This window comes from Phyllobates terribilis, unplaced genomic scaffold, assembly GCF_046119375.1.
Source record: "Phyllobates terribilis strain yellow unplaced genomic scaffold, ASM4611937v1 Scaffold_13__5_contigs__length_258822181, whole genome shotgun sequence".
Taxonomy (NCBI): domain Eukaryota; kingdom Metazoa; phylum Chordata; class Amphibia; order Anura; family Dendrobatidae; genus Phyllobates; species Phyllobates terribilis.
The window spans coordinates 166,857,753-166,875,328 of NW_027362773.1; the positions used below are offsets into that span (position 1 = coordinate 166,857,753).

General features: G+C 58.1%; 1 protein-coding gene across 3 annotated transcripts in view; it reads left to right on the forward strand.

The window, feature by feature from the left end:
• Positions 1 to 1,110: 1,110 nt before the first annotated feature.
• Positions 1,111 to 17,576, forward strand: part of TRIM66 (tripartite motif containing 66) — a 73,069-nt gene continuing 56,603 nt past the window's right edge. For 2 of the 3 annotated variants that reach the window (XM_073659032.1, XM_073659029.1), the window contains exon 1: positions 1,111 to 1,420. The gene's annotated coding sequence lies outside the window, so the exon portion shown is untranslated. The remainder of the gene's footprint in view (positions 1,421 to 17,576) is intronic. The other variant, XM_073659031.1, reaches the window with a different exon arrangement.

Sequence of the window (17,576 nt, forward strand, 5' to 3'; positions counted from 1 at the left end):
CAGGTCGATGGCGGACGAGCTCAGGTCGCTGGCGGACGAGCTCAGGTCGCTGGCGGACGAGCTCAGGTCGATGGCGGACGAGCTCAGGTCGATGGTGGAGGAGCTCAGGTCGCTGGCGGACGAGCTCAGGTCGCTGGCAGACGAGCTCAGGTCGATGGCGGACGAGCTCAGGTCGATGGCGGACGAGCTCAGATCGATGGCGGACGAGCTCAGGTCGCTGGCGGACGAGCTCAGGTCGCTGGCAGACGAGCTCAGGTCGATGGCGGACGAGCTCAGATCGATGGCGGACGAGCTCAGGTCGATGGCGGACGAGCTCAGGTCGCTGGCGGAGGAGCTCAGGTCGCTGGCGGACGAGCTCAGGTCGATGGTGGAGGAGCTCAGGTCGCTGGCGGACGAGCTCAGGTTGATGGTGGAGGAGCTCAGGTCGCTGGCGGACGAGCTCAGGTCGATGGTGGAGGAGCTCAGGTCGCTGGCGGACGAGCTCAGGTCGCTGGCGGACGAGCTCAGGTCGATGGCGGACGAGCTCAGGTCGCTGGCGGACGAGCTCAGGTCGATGGCGGACGAGCTCAGGTCGCTGGCGGAGGAGCTCAGGTCGCTGGCGGACGAGCTCAGGTCGATGGCGGAGGAGCTCAGGTCGCTGGCGGACGAGCTCAGGTCGCTGGCGGACGAGCTCAGGTCGCTGGCGATGGTCACAAGATCTCTGATTACTGTCAGTGACTGGAGACATCCAGAGGCTGCAATCTGTAATATTCTGATAAATATGGAGGATTTTCAGGGGTCCGACATCCCAGCACCAAGAATTCTCCCGAATAGGAGGAGAATTAGAGGAAGAGGTGACGGAGATAACGAGGCAGAACAGACACCATTAATGAGTGACGCTCGTCTCATCATCACCTCATCAGTAATCACGGGGTTAATAATAACATAATTAGCCGCCATCTTCTCACTATCTATGATCGCTTTTTCTGTCTTCAACCTGAATTCCCTGTTGCCTCCTGGTTCATGAACAGAATGCAAGAGCTGCAGTGAAGACTGACACACACCGGCAGAGCTGCAGGGGAGGGAGCAGGTCATTCACATGACATTCAAGGTCTGTGGAAAACTGGCTGACAACCCCTGGAGGAGGCAGGAGCCACAATGAATGGCATACTGGCTGATCAGCAAGGGTTAATGCCCCTCTAGAGTGTCAGCTCTGCGGTCACATTCATGCGAGGAGGCTGCGCTGATCTGAGGCTGTGGCCCCCTCCCCGGCAGTGTCTGGGCCCCCAGGGGCCGCTATTTACATCCAGTGCTTGCATCATTCAGCTCTTCATATAAACAGCCTGTGCCGCCTGGGAGCAGCTGAGAGCGGAGCTGCTGCACCGAATGCTGCGCCACCTGCACCCGGCACCACAGCGCGGACAGCCAGCAGCCACTACAGGTACCAGCGTGTCCAGCAGGGGTGGTGGGAGGCGCTGCGGGGACCCGGGGAGGAGAGGGGAGCTGCGGGGTCCAGAGGAGGAGAGAGGAGCTGCGGGGACCCGGGGAGGAGAGGGGAGCTGCGGGGTCCAGAGGAGGAGAGAGGAGCTGCGGGGACCCGGGGAGGAGAGGGGAGCTGCGGGGTCCAGAGGAGGAGAGAGGAGCTGCGGGGACCCGGGGAGGAGAGGGGAGCTGCGGGGTCCAGGGGAGGAGAGAGGAGCTGCGGGGTCCAGAGGAGGAGAGAGGAGCTGCAGGGACCCGGGGAGGAGAGGGGAGCTGCGGGGTCCAGGGGAGGAGAGAGGAGCTGCGGGGTCCAGAGGAGGAGAGAGGAGCTGCGGGGACCCGGGGAGGAGAGGGGAGCTGCGGGGTCCAGAGGAGGAGAGAGGAGCTGCGGGGACCCGGGGAGGAGAGGGGAGCTGCGGGGTCCAGAGGAGGAGAGAGGAGCTGCGGGGACCCGGGGAGGAGAGGGGAGCTGCGGGGTCCAGAGGAGGAGAGAGGAGCTGCGGGGACCCGGGGAGGAGAGAGGAGCTGCGGGGACCCGGGGAGGAGAGGGGAGCTGCGGGGTCCAGAGGAGGAGAGAGGAGCTGCGGGGACCCGGGGAGGAGAGAGGAGCTGCGGGGTCCAGAGGAGGAGAGAGGAGCTGCGGGGTCCAGAGGAGGAGAGAGGAGCTGCGGGGACCCGGGGAGGAGAGAGGAGCTGCGGGGACCCGGGGAGGAGAGGGGAGCTGCGGGGTCCAGAGGAGGAGAGAGGAGCTGCGGGGACCCGGGGAGGAGAGAGGAGCTGCAGGGACCCGGGGAGGAGAGAGGAGCTGCGGGGTCCAGAGGAGGAGAGAGGAGCTGCGGGGTCCAGAGGTGGAGAGAGGAGCTGCGGGGTCCAGAGGTGGAGAGAGGAGCTGCGGGGTCCAGAGGTGGAGAGAGGAGCTGCGGGGACCCGGGGAGGAGAGAGGAGCTGCGGGGTCCAGAGGAGGAGAGAGGAGCTGCGGGGTCCAGAGAAGGAGAGAGGAGCTGCAGGGACCCGGGGAGGAGAGAGGAGCTGCGGGGTCCAGAGGAGGAGAGAGGAGCTGCGGGGACCCGGGTAGGAAAGAGGAGCTGCAGGGACACGGGGAGGAGAGAGGAGCTGCGGGGTCCAGAGGAGGAGAGAGGAGCAGTGGGGTCCAGGGAGGTGGGAGGCACTGCGGGGTCCCGGGGAGGAAAGAGGAGCTGCGGGGACCTGGTGAGGAGAGAGGAGCTGCGGGGTCCAGAGGAGGAGAGAGGAGCTGCGGGGTCCAGAGAAGGAGAGAGGAGCTGCGGGGACCCAGGGAGGAGAGAGGAGCTGCGGGGTCCAGAGGAGGAAAGAGGAGCTGCGGGGTCCAGAGGAGGAAAGAGGAGCTGCGGGGACCCGGGGAGGAGAGAGGAGCTGCGGGGTCCAGGGGAGGAGAGAGGAGCTGCGGGGTCCAGAGGAGGAGAGAGGAACTGCGGGGTCCAGAGGAGGAAAGAGGAGCAGCGGGATCCAGAGGAGGAGAGAGGAGCTGCGGGGTCCAGAGGTGGAGAGAGGAGCTGCGGGGTCCAGAGGAGGAGAGAAGAGCAGCGGGGTCCAAAGGAGGAGAGAGGAGCAGCGGAGTCCAGAGGAGGAGAGAGGAGCTGCGGGTTCCAGAGGTAGAGAGAGGAGCTGCGTGGTCCAGAGGAGGAGAGAGGAGCTGCGAGGTCCTGAGGAGGAGAGAGGAGCTGTGGGGTCCAGAGGAGGAAAGAGGAGCTGCGGGGACCCGGGGAGGAGAGAGGAGCTGCGGGGTCCAGAGGAGGAGAGAGGAGCAGCGGGGTCCAGAGGAGGAGAGAGGAGCAGCGGGGTCCAGAGGAGGAGAGAGGAGCTGCGGGTTCCAGAGGTGGAGAGAGGAGCTGCGGGGTCCAGAGGTGGAGAGAGGAGCTGCGGGGTCCAGAGGAGGAGAGAGGAGCTGCGGGGTCCAGAGGAGGAGAGAGGAGCTGCGGGGTCCAGAGGTGGAGAGAGGAGCTGCGGGGTCCAGAGGAGGAGAGAGGAGCAGCGGGGTCCAGAGGAGGAGAGAGGAGCAGCGGGGTCCAGAGGAGGAGAGAGGAGCTGCGGGTTCCAGAGGTGAAGAGAGGAGCTGCGGGGTCCAGAGGAGGAGAGAGGAGCTGCGAGGTCCTGAGGAGGAGAGAGGAGCTGTGGGGTCCAGAGGAGGAGAGAGGAGCTGCGGGGACCCGGGGAGGAGAGAGGAGCAGCGGGGTCCAGAGGAGGAGAGAGGAGCAGCGGGGTCCAGAGGAGGAGAGAAGAGCAGCGGGGTCCAGAGGAGGAGAGAGGAGCTGCGGGTTCCAGAGGTGGAGAGAGGAGCTGCGGGGTCCAGAGGTGGAGAGAGGAGCTGCGGGGTCCAGAGGAGCAGAGAGGAGCTGCGGGGTCCAGAGGAGGAGAGAGGAGCTGCGGGGTCCAGAGGAGGAGAGAGGAGCTGTGGGGTCCAGAGGAGGAGAGAGGAGCTGTGGGGTCCAGGGTAGGAGAGAGGAGATCCGGGTTCCTGGCGAGGAGAGATGTTCTGCGGCGTCTCGGGGCGGAGCGACGCTCTGCGGGTTCTCAGGGAGAGATGCTCTGCGGGGTCTCTGGGAGGAGAGATGCTTTGCGGGGTGTCTGGGAGGAGAGATGCTCTGCAGCGTACTGATGTGCTGGTTTGGAAACTGTAAGGAGAGCGAAGAAGAAATACTCTGCAGAAGGGGCGATGTTCTGCGGCTTTTCCGCTACAGTGAGTTGTGTGTTTAGCAAGTGAGATGTTCTGTGCGGATTTCTGTGCTGCTGATGAGATGCTCTGCAGGCCATGATTTATTTTTGGAGACTGTTACAATCCGGCGATTTGTTACTTTGTTCTCATTGATAACTGATCATCCATCTTCCGTTTCCATCCTGACGGATTTCCTGGGGAAACTTCTTCCTTCTACCTTGTAGTTCACACTGTGCAGTGCGGACGTCTGCGCTGCGGCATTGATGGCGCTATACAATAGACTCCTGGCGCCTCATTATCTGCGTCATACACAGTGTGTAGTATCTGGGAACGGCGGGTGTGTGGCACAATCTACCTGGACATTGTATGGCGCTATCTGGGGCTGGGCGGCATTATTCCCATGATGTATTATTTATCTGGACCTTCTATGACATTAAATAGTGAATCCATCAGAGATAATGGCACCCAGTGCCCAGATAGAGACAGCCAACGTCCAGATATCTGGGGGGCATTATCTCCACAATGTGCATGCTATTTATCTGAACATTATATGGCATTATCTGGGCACTGGTGACATTATTTGGACACTAAGCGGTATTATCTGGACATTTTATGGCATCTTGGCACTAGGTGGCATTATCTGGACACTGGGGGGCACTATCTGGGCGGCATTATCTGGATGCTGTATGTATCTGCTCTGTGTAGGATGGCCATGCGTGGTGGTATTATTGTATGGCACTATCTGGGCACTGGGGGGCACTATCTGGACTCTGGGGGGCACTATCTGGGCGGCATTATCTGGACTCTGGGGGTGCACTATCTGGGCGGCATTATCTGGACTCTGGGGGGCACTATCTGGGTGGCATTATCTGGACTCTGGGGGGCACTATCTGGGCGGCATTATCTGGACTCTGGGGGGCACTATCTGGGCGGCATTATCTGGACTCTGGGCGGCACTATCTGGGCGGCATTATCTGGACTCTGGGGGGCACTATCTGGGTGGCATTATCTGGACTCTGGGGGGCACTATCTGGGCGGCATTATCTGGACTCTGGGCGGCATTATCTGGACTCTGGGGGGCACTATCTGGGCGGCATTATCTGGACTCTGGGGGGCACTATCTGAGCGGCATTATCTGGACTCTGGGGGGCACTATCTGGGCGGCATTATCTGGACTCTGGGGGGCACTATCTGGGCAGCATTATCTGGACTCTGGGGGGGACTATCTGGGTGGCATTATCTGGACTCTGGGGGGCACTATCTGGGCGGCATTATCTGGACTCTGGGCGGCATTATCTGGACGCTCTATGTATCTGCTCTGTGTAGGATGCCCATGTGTGGTGATACTACTGTATGGCGCTGCCCGTTATATATGAATTACAGGCCGCCGCTTCCAGTCCTTTCTGATCCCACTGGTGGTGCAGTGTAAATGGGGCGTCCATCACAGAAGACACGGGGCGCGGTCAGTGACCGATCATCTCCCCAATATTTTAGCTGATTTTTCCTGGTTCCCTGTAACAAAGGCTTCTCACATCTCATGGCCAAACACTATACAAAGCAGAGGGTTCGGCCACATTTGTTTTTGTTTTAGGTGCAAGCAGTTGGGGATGAAATCGGTTTGCAATTGGGACGCATTACAAAATTTGCACATTTTGGATTCTACAGGCTTTTTGTTTCTCGGCACATTCAACTTTGATGTGGTCTGTGGTCTTAAATCAGATGAGAAAAGCTGAGAAAAAGACAGAAAAGAGCTGCAAACTCTGCCAGGACATCAGAATGAGCTCACTGACAGATCATCTGTGGAAGGGAACCTGTCACGTCCTATCTACTATGTACACTGCCCCCATAACGTTGTGTACATTGCCCCCATAACGTTGTGTACACTGCCCCCATAGCGTTGTGTACACTGCCCCCATAGCGTTGTATACACTGCCCCCATAGCGTTGTGTACACTGCCGCATAACGTTGTGTACACTGCCCCCATAGCGTTGTGTACACTGCCGCATAACGTTGTGTACACTGCCCCCATAACGTTGTGTACACTGCCCCCATAGCGTTGTGTACACTGTCCCCATAACGTTGTGTACACTGCCCCATAACGTTGTGTACACTGCCCCCATAGCGTTGTGTACACTGCCCCCATAACGTTGTGTACACTGCCCCCATAACGTTGTGTACACTGCCCCCATAACGTTGTATACACTGCCCCCATAGCGTTGTGTACACTGCCGCATAACGTTGTGTACACTGCCCCCATAGCGTTGTGTACACTGCCCCCATAGCGTTGTGTATACTGCCGCATAACGTTGTGTACACTGCCCCATAACGTTGTGTACACTGCCCCCATAACGTTGTGTACACTGCCCCATAACGTTGTGTACACTGCCCCCATAACGTTGTGTACACTGCCCCCATAGCGTTGTGTACACTGCCCCATAACGTTGTGTACACTGCCCCATAACGTTGTGTACACTGCCCCATAACGTTGTGTACACTGCCCCCATAACGTTGTGTACACTGCCCCATAACGTTGTGTACACTGCCCCCATAACGTTGTATACACTGCCCCCATAGCGTTGTGTACACTGCCGCATAACGTTGTGTACACTGCCCCCATAACGTTGTGTACACTGCCCCATAACGTTGTGTACACTGCCCCATAACGTTGTGTACACTGCCCCCATAATGTTGTGTACACTGCCCCATAACGTTGTGTACACTGCCCCCATAACGTCTGTGATGGAATGTGCAATGTGCATCACTAACAGCTTTTTTCATTAAAATTGAGTCTATAACATATTATACACTTATATCCTACCTGCTCGTTCAGCCATAGGGGTGCGATCCTCCCATCAGTCACAGGGGTGCGATCCTCCCATCAGTCACAGGGGTGCGATCCTCCCATCAGTCACAGGGGTGCGATCCTCCCATCAGTCACAGGGGTGCGATCCTCCCGTCAGTCACAGGGGTGCGATCCTCCCATCAGTCACAGGGGTGCGATCCTCCCATCAGTCACAGGGGTGCGATCCACCCATCAGTCACAGGGGTGCGATCCTCCCATCAGTCACAGGGGTGTGATCCTCCCGTCAGTCACAGGGGTGCGATCCTCCCATCAGTCACAGGGGTGTGATCCTCCCATCAGTCACAGGGGTGCGATCCTCCCATCAGTCATAGGGGTGTGATCCTCCCATCAGTCACAGGGGTGTGATCCTCCCATCAGTCACAGGGGTGCGATCCTCCCATCAGTCACAGGGGTGTGATCCTCCCGTCAGTCTCAGGGGTGTGATCCTCCCATCAGTCACAGGGGTGCGATCCTCCCATCAGTCATAGGGGTGTGATCCTCCCATCAGTCACAGGGGTGTGATCCTCCCATCAGTCACAGGGGTGCGATCCTCCCATCAGTCACAGGGGTGTGATCCTCCCATCAGTCACAGGGGTGTGATCCTCCCATCAGTCACAGGGGTGCGATCCTCCCATCAGTCACAGGGGTGCGATCCTCCCATCAGTCACAGGGGTGCGATCCTCCCATCAGTCACAGGGGTGCGATCCTCCCATCAGTCACAGGGGTGCGATCCTCCCATCAGTCACAGGGGTGCGATCCTCCCATCAGTCACAGGGGTGCGATCCTCCCATCAGTCACAGGGGTGCGATCCTCCCATCAGTCATAGGGGTGCGATCCTCCCATCAGTCATAGGGGTGCGATCCTCCCATCAGTCACAGGGGTGCGATCCTCCCATCAGTCTCAGGGGTGTGATCCTCCCATCAGTCACAGGGGTGTGATCCTCCCATCAGTCACAGGGGTGTGATCCTCCCATCAGTCATAGGGGTGCGATCCTCCCATCAGTCACAGGGGTGCGATCCTCCAATCATTCACAGGGGTGCGATCCTCCCATCAGTCATAGGGGTGCGATCCTCCCATCAGTCACAGGGGTGCGATCCTCCCATCAGTCACAGGGGTGCGATCCTCCCATCAGTCACAGGGGTGCGATCCTCCCGTCAGTCACAGGGGTGCGATCCTCCCGTCAGTCACAGGGGTGCGATCCTCCCGTCAGTCACAGGGGTGCGATCCTCCCGTCCGTCACAGGGGTGCGATCCTCCCGTCAGTCACAGGGGTGCGATCCTCCCGTCAGTCACAGGGGTGCGATCCTCCCGTCAGTCACAGGGGTGCGATCCTCCCGTCAGTCACAGGGGTGCGATCCTCCCGTCAGTCATAGGGGTGCGATCCTCCCGTCAGTCACAGGGGTGAGATCCTCCCGTCAGTCACAGGGGTGAGATCCTCCCGTCAGTCACAGGGGTTTGATCCTCCCGTTAGTCACAGGGGTGAGATCCTCCCGTCAGTCACAGGGGTGAGATCCTCCCGTCAGTCACAGGGGTGAGATCCTCCCGTCAGTCACAGGGGTGAGATCCTCCCGTCAGTCACAGGGGTGCGATCCTCCCGTCAGTCACAGGGGTGCGATCCTCCCATCAGTCACAGGGGTGCGATCCTCCCATCAGTCACAGGGGTGCGATCCTCCCGTCAGTCACAGGGGTGCGATCCTCCCGTCAGTCACAGGGGTGCGATCCTCCCATCAGTCACAGGGGTGCGATCCTCCCATCAGTCACAGGGGTGCGATCCTCCCATCAGTCACAGGGGTGCGATCCTCCCATCAGTCACAGGGGTGCGATCCTCCCATCAGTCACAGGGGTGCGATCCTCCCATCAGTCACAGGGGTGCGATCCTCCCATCAGTCACAGGGGTGCGATCCTCCCATCAGTCATAGGGGTGCGATCCTCCCATCAGTCACAGGGGTGCGATCCTCCCATCAGTCACAGGGGTGTGATCCTCCCATCAGTCACAGGGGTGCGATCCTCCCATCAGTCACAGGGGTGCGATCCTCCCATCAGTCACAGGGGTGCGATCCTCCCATCAGTCATAGGGGTGCGATCCTCCCATCAGTCACAGGGGTGCGATCCTCCCATCAGTCACAGGGGTGTGATCCTCCCATCAGTCACAGGGGTGCGATCCTCCCATCAGTCACAGGGGTGCGATCCTCCCATCAGTCACAGGGGTGCGATCCTCCCATCAGTCATAGGGGTGTGATCCTCCCGTCAGTCTCAGGGGTGCGATCCTCCCGTCAGTCACAGGGGTGTGATCCTCCCATCAGTCACAGGGGTGCGATCCTCCCATCAGTCACAGGGGTGCGATCCTCCCATCAGTCACAGGGGTGCGATCCTCCCGTCAGTCACAGGGGTGCGATCCTCCCATCAGTCACAGGGGTGCGATCCTCCCATCAGTCACAGAGGTGCGATCCTCCCATCAGTCATAGGGGTGCGATCCTCCCATCAGTCACAGGGGTGCGATCCTCCCATCAGTCACAGGGGTGCGATCCTCCCATCAGTCACAGGGGTGCGATCCTCCCATCAGTCACAGGGGTGCGATCCTCCCATCAGTCACAGGGGTGCGATCCTCCCATTAGTCACAGGGGTGCGATCCTCCCATCAGTCACAGGGGTGCGATCCTCCCATCAGTCACAGGGGTGCGATCCTCCCGTCAGTCACAGGGGTGCGATCCTCCCGTCAGTCACAGGGGTGTGATCCTCCCGTCAGTCACAGGGGTGCGATCCTCCCGTCAGTCACAGGGGTGCGATCCTCCCATCAGTCACAGGGGTGCGATCCTCCCATCAGTCATAGGGGTGCGATCCTCCCATCAGTCACAGGGGTGCGATCCTCCCATCAGTCACAGGGGTGTGATCCTCCCATCAGTCACAGGGCTGTGATCCTCCCATCAGTCACAGGGGTGCGATCCTCCCATCAGTCATAGGGGTGTGATCCTCCCGTCAGTCTCAGGGGTGCGATCCTCCCATCAGTCACAGGGGTGCGATCCTCCCATCAGTCACAGGGGTGCGATCCTCCCATCAGTCACAGGGGTGCGATCCTCCCATCAGTCACAGGGGTGCGATCCTCCCATCAGTCACAGGGGTGCGATCCTCCCATCAGTCACAGGGGTGCGATCCTCCCATCAGTCACAGGGGTGCGATCCTCCCATCAGTCACAGGGGTGCGATCCTCCCATCAGTCATAGGGGTGCGATCCTCCCATCAGTCATAGGGGTGCGATCCTCCCATCAGTCACAGGGGTGCGATCCTCCCATCAGTCTCAGGGGTGTGATCCTCCCATCAGTCTCAGGGGTGTGATCCTCCCATCAGTCACAGGGGTGTGATCCTCCCATCAGTCACAGGGGTGTGATCCTCCCATCAGTCATAGGGGTGCGATCCTCCCATCAGTCACAGGGGTGCGATCCTCCAATCATTCACAGGGGTGCGATCCTCCCATCAGTCATAGGGGTGCGATCCTCCCATCAGTCACAGGGGTGCGATCCTCCCATCAGTCACAGGGGTGCGATCCTCCCATCAGTCACAGGTGTGCGATCCTCCCATCAGTCACAGGGGTGCGATCCTCCCGTCAGTCATAGGGGTGCGATCCTCCCGTCAGTCACAGGGGTGCGATCCTCCCGTCAGTCACAGGGGTGCGATCCTCCCGTCAGTCACAGGGGTGCGATCCTCCCGTCAGTCACAGGGGTGAGATCCTCCCGTCAGTCACAGGGGTGAGATCCTCCCGTCAGTCACAGGGGTTTGATCCTCCCGTTAGTCACAGGGGTGCGATCCTCCCATCAGTCACAGGGGTGCGATCCTCCCGTCAGTCACAGGGGTGAGATCCTCCCGTCAGTCACAGGGGTGTGATCCTCCCATCAGTCACAGGGGTGCGATCCTCCCATCAGTCACAGGGGTGTGATCCTCCCATCAGTCACAGGGGTGCGATCCTCCCTTCAGTCACAGGGGTGCGATCCTCCCGTCAGTCACAGGGGTGCGATCCTCCCGTCAGTCACAGGGGTGCGATCCTCCCGTCAGTTATAGGGGTGCGATCCTCCCGTCAGTCACAGGGGTGAGATCCTCCCGTCAGTCACAGGGGTGAGATCCTCCCGTCAGTCACAGGGGTGCGATCCTCCCATCAGTCACAGGGGTGCGATCCTCCCGTCAGTCACAGGGGTGAGATCCTCCCGTCAGTCACAGGGGTGAGATCCTCCCGTCAGTCACAGGGGTGAGATCCTCCCATCAGTCACAGGGGTGTGATCCTCCCATCAGTCACAGGGGTGCGATCCTCCCGTCAGTCACAGGGGTGCGATCCTCCCGACAGTCACAGGGGTGCGATCCTCCCGACAGTCACAGGGGTGCGATCCTACCGTCAGTCACAGGGGTGCGATCCTCCCGTCAGTCATAGGGGTGCGATCCTCCCATCAGTCACAGGGGTGCGATCCTCCCATCAGTCATAGGGGTGCGATCCTCCCATCAGTCATAGGGGTGTGATCCTCCCATCGTTCGTCAGGGTTCGTCAGAGCGCATGAACGGATCTTAGCGCTGGAGACTTTTCTGCTGGCCGTGCCATACTGCGCAAGCGTCCCATAACTTGCTCACCGGGAGCAAAATTCAAATACGTGGGCGTCTAGTGATGTCACAGAGGCTGTGGGGTGGGGTTATCCGTGGAGGACTAGTGATGTCACAGAGGCTGTGGGGTGGGGTTATCCGTGGAGGACTAGTGATGTCACAGAAGCTATTGGGTGGGGTTATCCGTGGAGGACTAGTGATGTCACAGAGGCTGTGGGGTGGGGTTATCCATGGAGGACTAGTGATGTCACTGAGGCTGTGGGGTGCGGTTATCCGTGGAGGACTAGTGATGTCACAGAGGCTATCGGGTGGGGTTATCCGTGGAGGACTATTGATGTCACAGAGGCTGTGGGGTGGGGTTATCCGTGGAGGACTAGTGATGTCACAGAGGCTATCGGGTGGGGTTATCCGTGGAGGACTATTGATGTCACTGAGGCTGTGGGGTGGGGTTATCCGTGGAGGACTAGTGAAGTCACAGAGGCTATCGGGTGGGGTTATCCGTGGAGGACTATTGATGTCACTGAGGCTGTGGGGTGGGGTTATCCATGGAGGACTAGTGATGTCACAGAGGTTGTGAGGTGGGGTTATTCGTGGAGGACTATTGATGTCACAGAGGCTGTGGGGTGGGGTTATTCGTGGAGGTCTAGTGATGTCACAGAGGCTGTGGGGTGGGGTTATCCGTGGAGGACTAGTGATGTCACAGAGGCTGTGGGGTGGGGTTATCCGTGGAGGACTAGTGATGTCACAGAGGCTGTGGGGTGGGGTTATGCGTGGAGGACTAGTGATGTCACAGAGGCTGTGGGGTGGGGTTATCCATGGAGGACTAGTGATGTCACTGAGGCTGTGGGGTGGGGTTATCCATGGAGGACTAGTGATGTCACAGAGGCTGTGGGGTGGGGTTATCCGTGGAGGACTAGTGATGTCACTGAGGCTGTGGGGTGGGATTATCTGTGGAGGACTAGTGATGTCACAGAGGCTGTGGGGTGGGGTTATCCGTGGAGGACTAGTGATGTCACTGAGGCTGTGGGGTGGGGTTATCCGTGGAGGACTAGTGATGTCACAGAGGCTGTGGGGTGGGGTTATCCGTGGAGGACTAGTGATGTCACAGAGACTGTGGGGTGGGGTTATGCGTGGAGGACTAGTGATGTCACAGAGGCTGTGGGGTGGGGTTATCTGTGGAGGACTAGTGATGTCACAGAGGCTGTGGGGTGGGGTTATCCGTGGAGGACTAGTGATGTCACTGAGGCTGTGGGGTGGGGTTATCCGTGGAGGACTAGTGATGTCACTAAGGCTGTGGGGTGGGGTTATCCGTGGAGGACTAGTGATGTCACTGAGGCTGTGGGGTGGGGCTATCCGTGGAGGTCTAGTGATGTCACAGAGGCTGTGGGGTGGGGTTATCCGTGGAGGACTAGTGATGTCACAGAGGCTGTGGGGTGGGGTTATCCGTGGAGGACTAGTGATGTCACAGAGGCTGTGGGGTGGGATTATCCGTGGAGGACTAGTGATGTCACAGAAGCTGTGGGGTGGGGTTATCTGTGGAGGACAAGTGATGTCACTGAGGCTGTGGGGTGGGGTTATCTGTGGAGGACTAGTGATGTCACAGAGGCTGTGGGGTGGGGTTATCCGTGGAGGACTAGTGATGTCACAGAGGCTGTGGGGTGGGGTTATCCGTGGAGGACTAGTGATGTCACAGAGGCTGTGGGGTGGGGTTATCCATGGAGGACTAGTGATGTCACAGAGGCTGTGGGGTGGGGTTATCCGTGGAGGACTAGTGATGTCACTGAGGCTGTGGGGTGCGGTTATCCGTGGAGGACTAGTGATGTCACAGAGGCTGTGGGGTGGGGTTATCCGTGGAGGACTAGTGATGTCACAGAGGTTGTGTGGTGGGGTTATTCGTGGAGGACTATTGATGTCACAGAGGCTGTGGGGTGGGGTTATTCGTGGAGGTCTAGTGATGTCACAGAGGCTGTGGGGTGGGGTTATCCGTGGAGGTCTAGTGATGTCACAGAGGCTGTGGGGTGGGGTTATCCGTGGAGGACTAGTGATGTCACAGAGGCTGTGGGTGGGGTTATTCGTGGAGGTCTAGTGATGTCACAGAGGCTGTGGGGTGGGGTTATCAGTGGAGGACTAGTGATGTCACAGAGGCTGTGGGGTGGGGTTATCCGTGGAGGACTAGTGATGTCACAGAGGCTGTGGGGTGGGGTTATCCGTGGAGGACTAGTGATGTCACAGAGGCTGTGGGGTGGGGTTATCCGTGGAGGTCTAGTGATGTCACAGAGGCTGTGGGGTGGGGTTATCCGTGGAGGACTAGTGATGTCACAGAGGCTGTGGGGTGGGGTTATCCGTGGAGGTCTTGTGATGTCACAGAGGCTGTGGGGTGGGGTTATCCGTGGAGCACTAGTGATGTCACAGAGGCTGTGGGGTGGGGTTATCCGTGGAGGACTAGTGATGTCACAGAGGCTGTGGGGTGGGGTTATTCGTGGAGGTCTAGTGATGTCACAGAGGCTGTGGGGTGGGGTTATCCGTGGAGGACTAGTAATGTCAGTGAGGCTGTGGGGTGGGGTTATCCATGGAGGACTAGTGATGTCACAGAGGCTGTGGGGTGGGGTTATCCGTGGAGGACTAGTGATGTCACTGAGGCTGTGGGGTGGGATTATCTGTGGAGGACTAGTGATGTCACAGAGGCTGTGGTGTGGGGTTATCCGTGGAGGACTAATGATGTCACTGAGGCTGTGGGGTGGGGTTATCCGTGGAGGACTAGTGATGTCACAGAGGCTGTGGGGTGGGGTTATCCGTGGAGGACTAGTGATGTCACAGAGGCTGTGGGGTGGGGTTATGCGTGGAGGACTAGTGATGTCACAGAGGCTGTGGGGTGGGGTTATCTGTGGAGGACTAGTGATGTCACAGAGGCTGTGGGGTGGGGTTATCCGTGGAGGACTAGTGATGTCACTGAGGCTGTGGGGTGGGGTTATCCGTGGAGGACTAGTGATGTCACTAAGGCTGTGGGGTGGGGTTATCCGTGGAGGACTAGTGATGTCACTGAGGCTGTGGGGTGGGGCTATCCGTGGAGGTCTAGTGATGTCACAGAGGCTGTGGGGTGGGGTTATCCGTGGAGGACTAGTGATGTCACAGAGGCTGTGGGGTGGGGTTATCCGTGGAGGACTAGTGATGTCACAGAGGCTGTGGGGTGGGGTTATCCGTGGAGGACTAGTGATGTCACAGAGGCTGTGGGGTGGGGTTATCCGTGGAGGACTAGTGATGTCACAGAGGCTGTGGGGTGGGGTTATCCGTGGAGGTCTAGTGATGTCACAGAGGCTGTGGGGTGGGGTTATCCGTGGAGGACTAGTGATGTCACAGAGGCTGTGGGGTGGGGTTATCCGTGGAGGACTAGTGATGTCACAGAGGCTGTGGGGTGGGGTTATCCGTGGAGGACTAGTGATGTCACAGAGGCTGTGGGGTGGGGTTATTCGTGGAGGTCTAGTGATGTCACAGAGGCTGTGGGGTGGGGTTATTCGTGGAGGTCTAGTGATGTCACAGAGGCTGTGGGGTGGGGTTATCCGTGGAGGACTAGTGATGTCACAGAGGTTGTGAGGTGGGGTTATTCGTGGAGGACTATTGATGTCACAGAGGCTGTGGGGTGGGGTTATTCGTGGAGGTCTAGTGATGTCACAGAGGCTGTGGGGTGGGGTTATCCGTGGAGCACTAGTGATGTCACAGAGGCTGTGGGGTGGGGTTATCCGTGGAGGACTAGTGATGTCACAGAGGCTGGGGGGTGGGGTTATTCGTGGAGGTCTAGTGATGTCACAGAGGCTGTGGGGTGGGGTTATCCGTGGAGGTCTAGTGATGTCACAGAGGCTGGGGGGTGGGGTTATTCGTGGAGGTCTAGTGATGTCACAGAGGCTGGGGGGTGGGGTTATTCGTGGAGGTCTAGTGATGTCACAGAGGCTGTGGGGTGGGGTTATCCGTGGAGGACTAGTGATGTCACTGAGTCGGCTCGTTTGTTGCATTATATCATACAATATCACAATATCATTAAATGAAAGAAGCAACTATTTGTTTTTACGTGAGACAAACTGATTTATGGTGATAGCGCCACGTTATTAAACAAGACCTAATACCGGGGTCAGAGGTCCCAGCGGCCTCTCCCCACACAGACCCACCGGGGTCAGAGGTCGAGTGGCCCCTCCCCACACAGACCCACTGGGGTCAGAGGTCGCAGCGGCCCCTCCCCACACAGACCCACCGGGATCAGAGGTCGCAGCGGCCCCTCCCCACACAGACCCACTGGGATCAGAGGTCGCAGTGGCCCCTCCCCACACAGACCCACTGGGGTCAGAGGTCGCAACGGCCCCTCCCCACACAGACCCACCAGGATCAGAGGTCGCAGTGGCCCCTCCCCACAAAGACCCACCCACCGGGGTCAGAGGTCGCAGTGGACCCGTCCCTGCACAGTCCCACCAGGGTCAGAGGTCGCAGCAGCTCCTCCCCACACAGACCCACAGGGGTGAGAGGTCGCAGCGGCCCCTCCCCCAGTCATATCCTGCACTTCTTATATGTGACGGATTCATCAATTCTTCTAATTGCAGTGATGAGTTTAGTATTATATACAGACCCCACATATCATGGTGTCTGATCCACGTCATGTACAAAACACGGACTCACATACTGCCTGAAGTCATCCTGTACACAGCGTGATGTCATCCTGTACACAGAGCGATGTCATCATCTACACAGCGCGATGTCATCCTGTACACAGCGTGATGTCATCATCTACACAGAGCGATGTCATCCTGTACACAGCGTGATGTCATCCTGTACACAGCGTGATGTCATCCTGTACACAGCGCGATGTCATCCTGTACACAGCGTGATGTCATCATCTACACAGAGCGATGTCATCCTTTACACAGCGTGATGTCATCATCTACACAGAGCGATGTCATCCTGTACACAGCGTGATGTCATCCTGTACACAGCGTGATGTCATCCTGTACACAGCGCGATGTCATCCTGTACACAGCGTGATGTCATCATCTACACAGAGCGATGTCATCCTTTACACAGCGTGATGTCATCATCTACACAGAGCGATGTCATCCTGTACACAGCGTGATGTCATCCTGTACACAGAGCGATGTCATCCTGTACACAGCGCGATGTCATCATGTACACAGCGTGATGTCATTATCTACACAGCGCGATGTCATCCTGTACACAGAGCGATGTCATCCTGTACACAGCGTGATGTCATCCTGTACACAGCGCAATGTCATCCTGTACACAGCGCGATGTCATCATGTACACAGCGTGATGTCATTATCTACACAGCGTGATGTCATCCTGTACACAGCGCAATGTCATCCTGTACACAGCGCGATGTCATCATGTACACAGAGTGATGTCATTATCTACACAGCGTGATGTCATTATCTACACAGCGCGATGTCATCCTGTACACAGAGCGATGTCATCCTGTACACAGAGCGATGTCATCCTGTACACAGCGTGATGTCATGTACACAGAGCGATGTCATCCTGTACACAGTGTGATGTCATCATCTACACAGAGCGATGTCATCCTGTACACAGCATGATGTCATCATCTACGCAGCGTGATGTCATCCTGTACACAGCGTGATGTCATCCTGTACACAGCGTGATGTCATCATGTACACAGCGTGATGTCATCATGTACGCAGCGTGATGTCATCATCTACACAGTGCGCCGTCATCATGTACACAGCATGATGTCATCCTGTACACAGCGTGATGTCATCATGTACACAGTGCGCGTCATCATGTACACAGCGTGATGTCATCATGTACACAGCATGATGTCATCATCTACGCAGCGTGATGTCATCATGTACACAGTGCGCCGTCATCATGTACACAGCGTGATGTCATCATGTACACAGCGTGATGTCATCATGTACACAGTGCGCCGTCATCATGTACATAGCATGATGTCATCCTGTACACAGCGTGATGTCATCATGTACA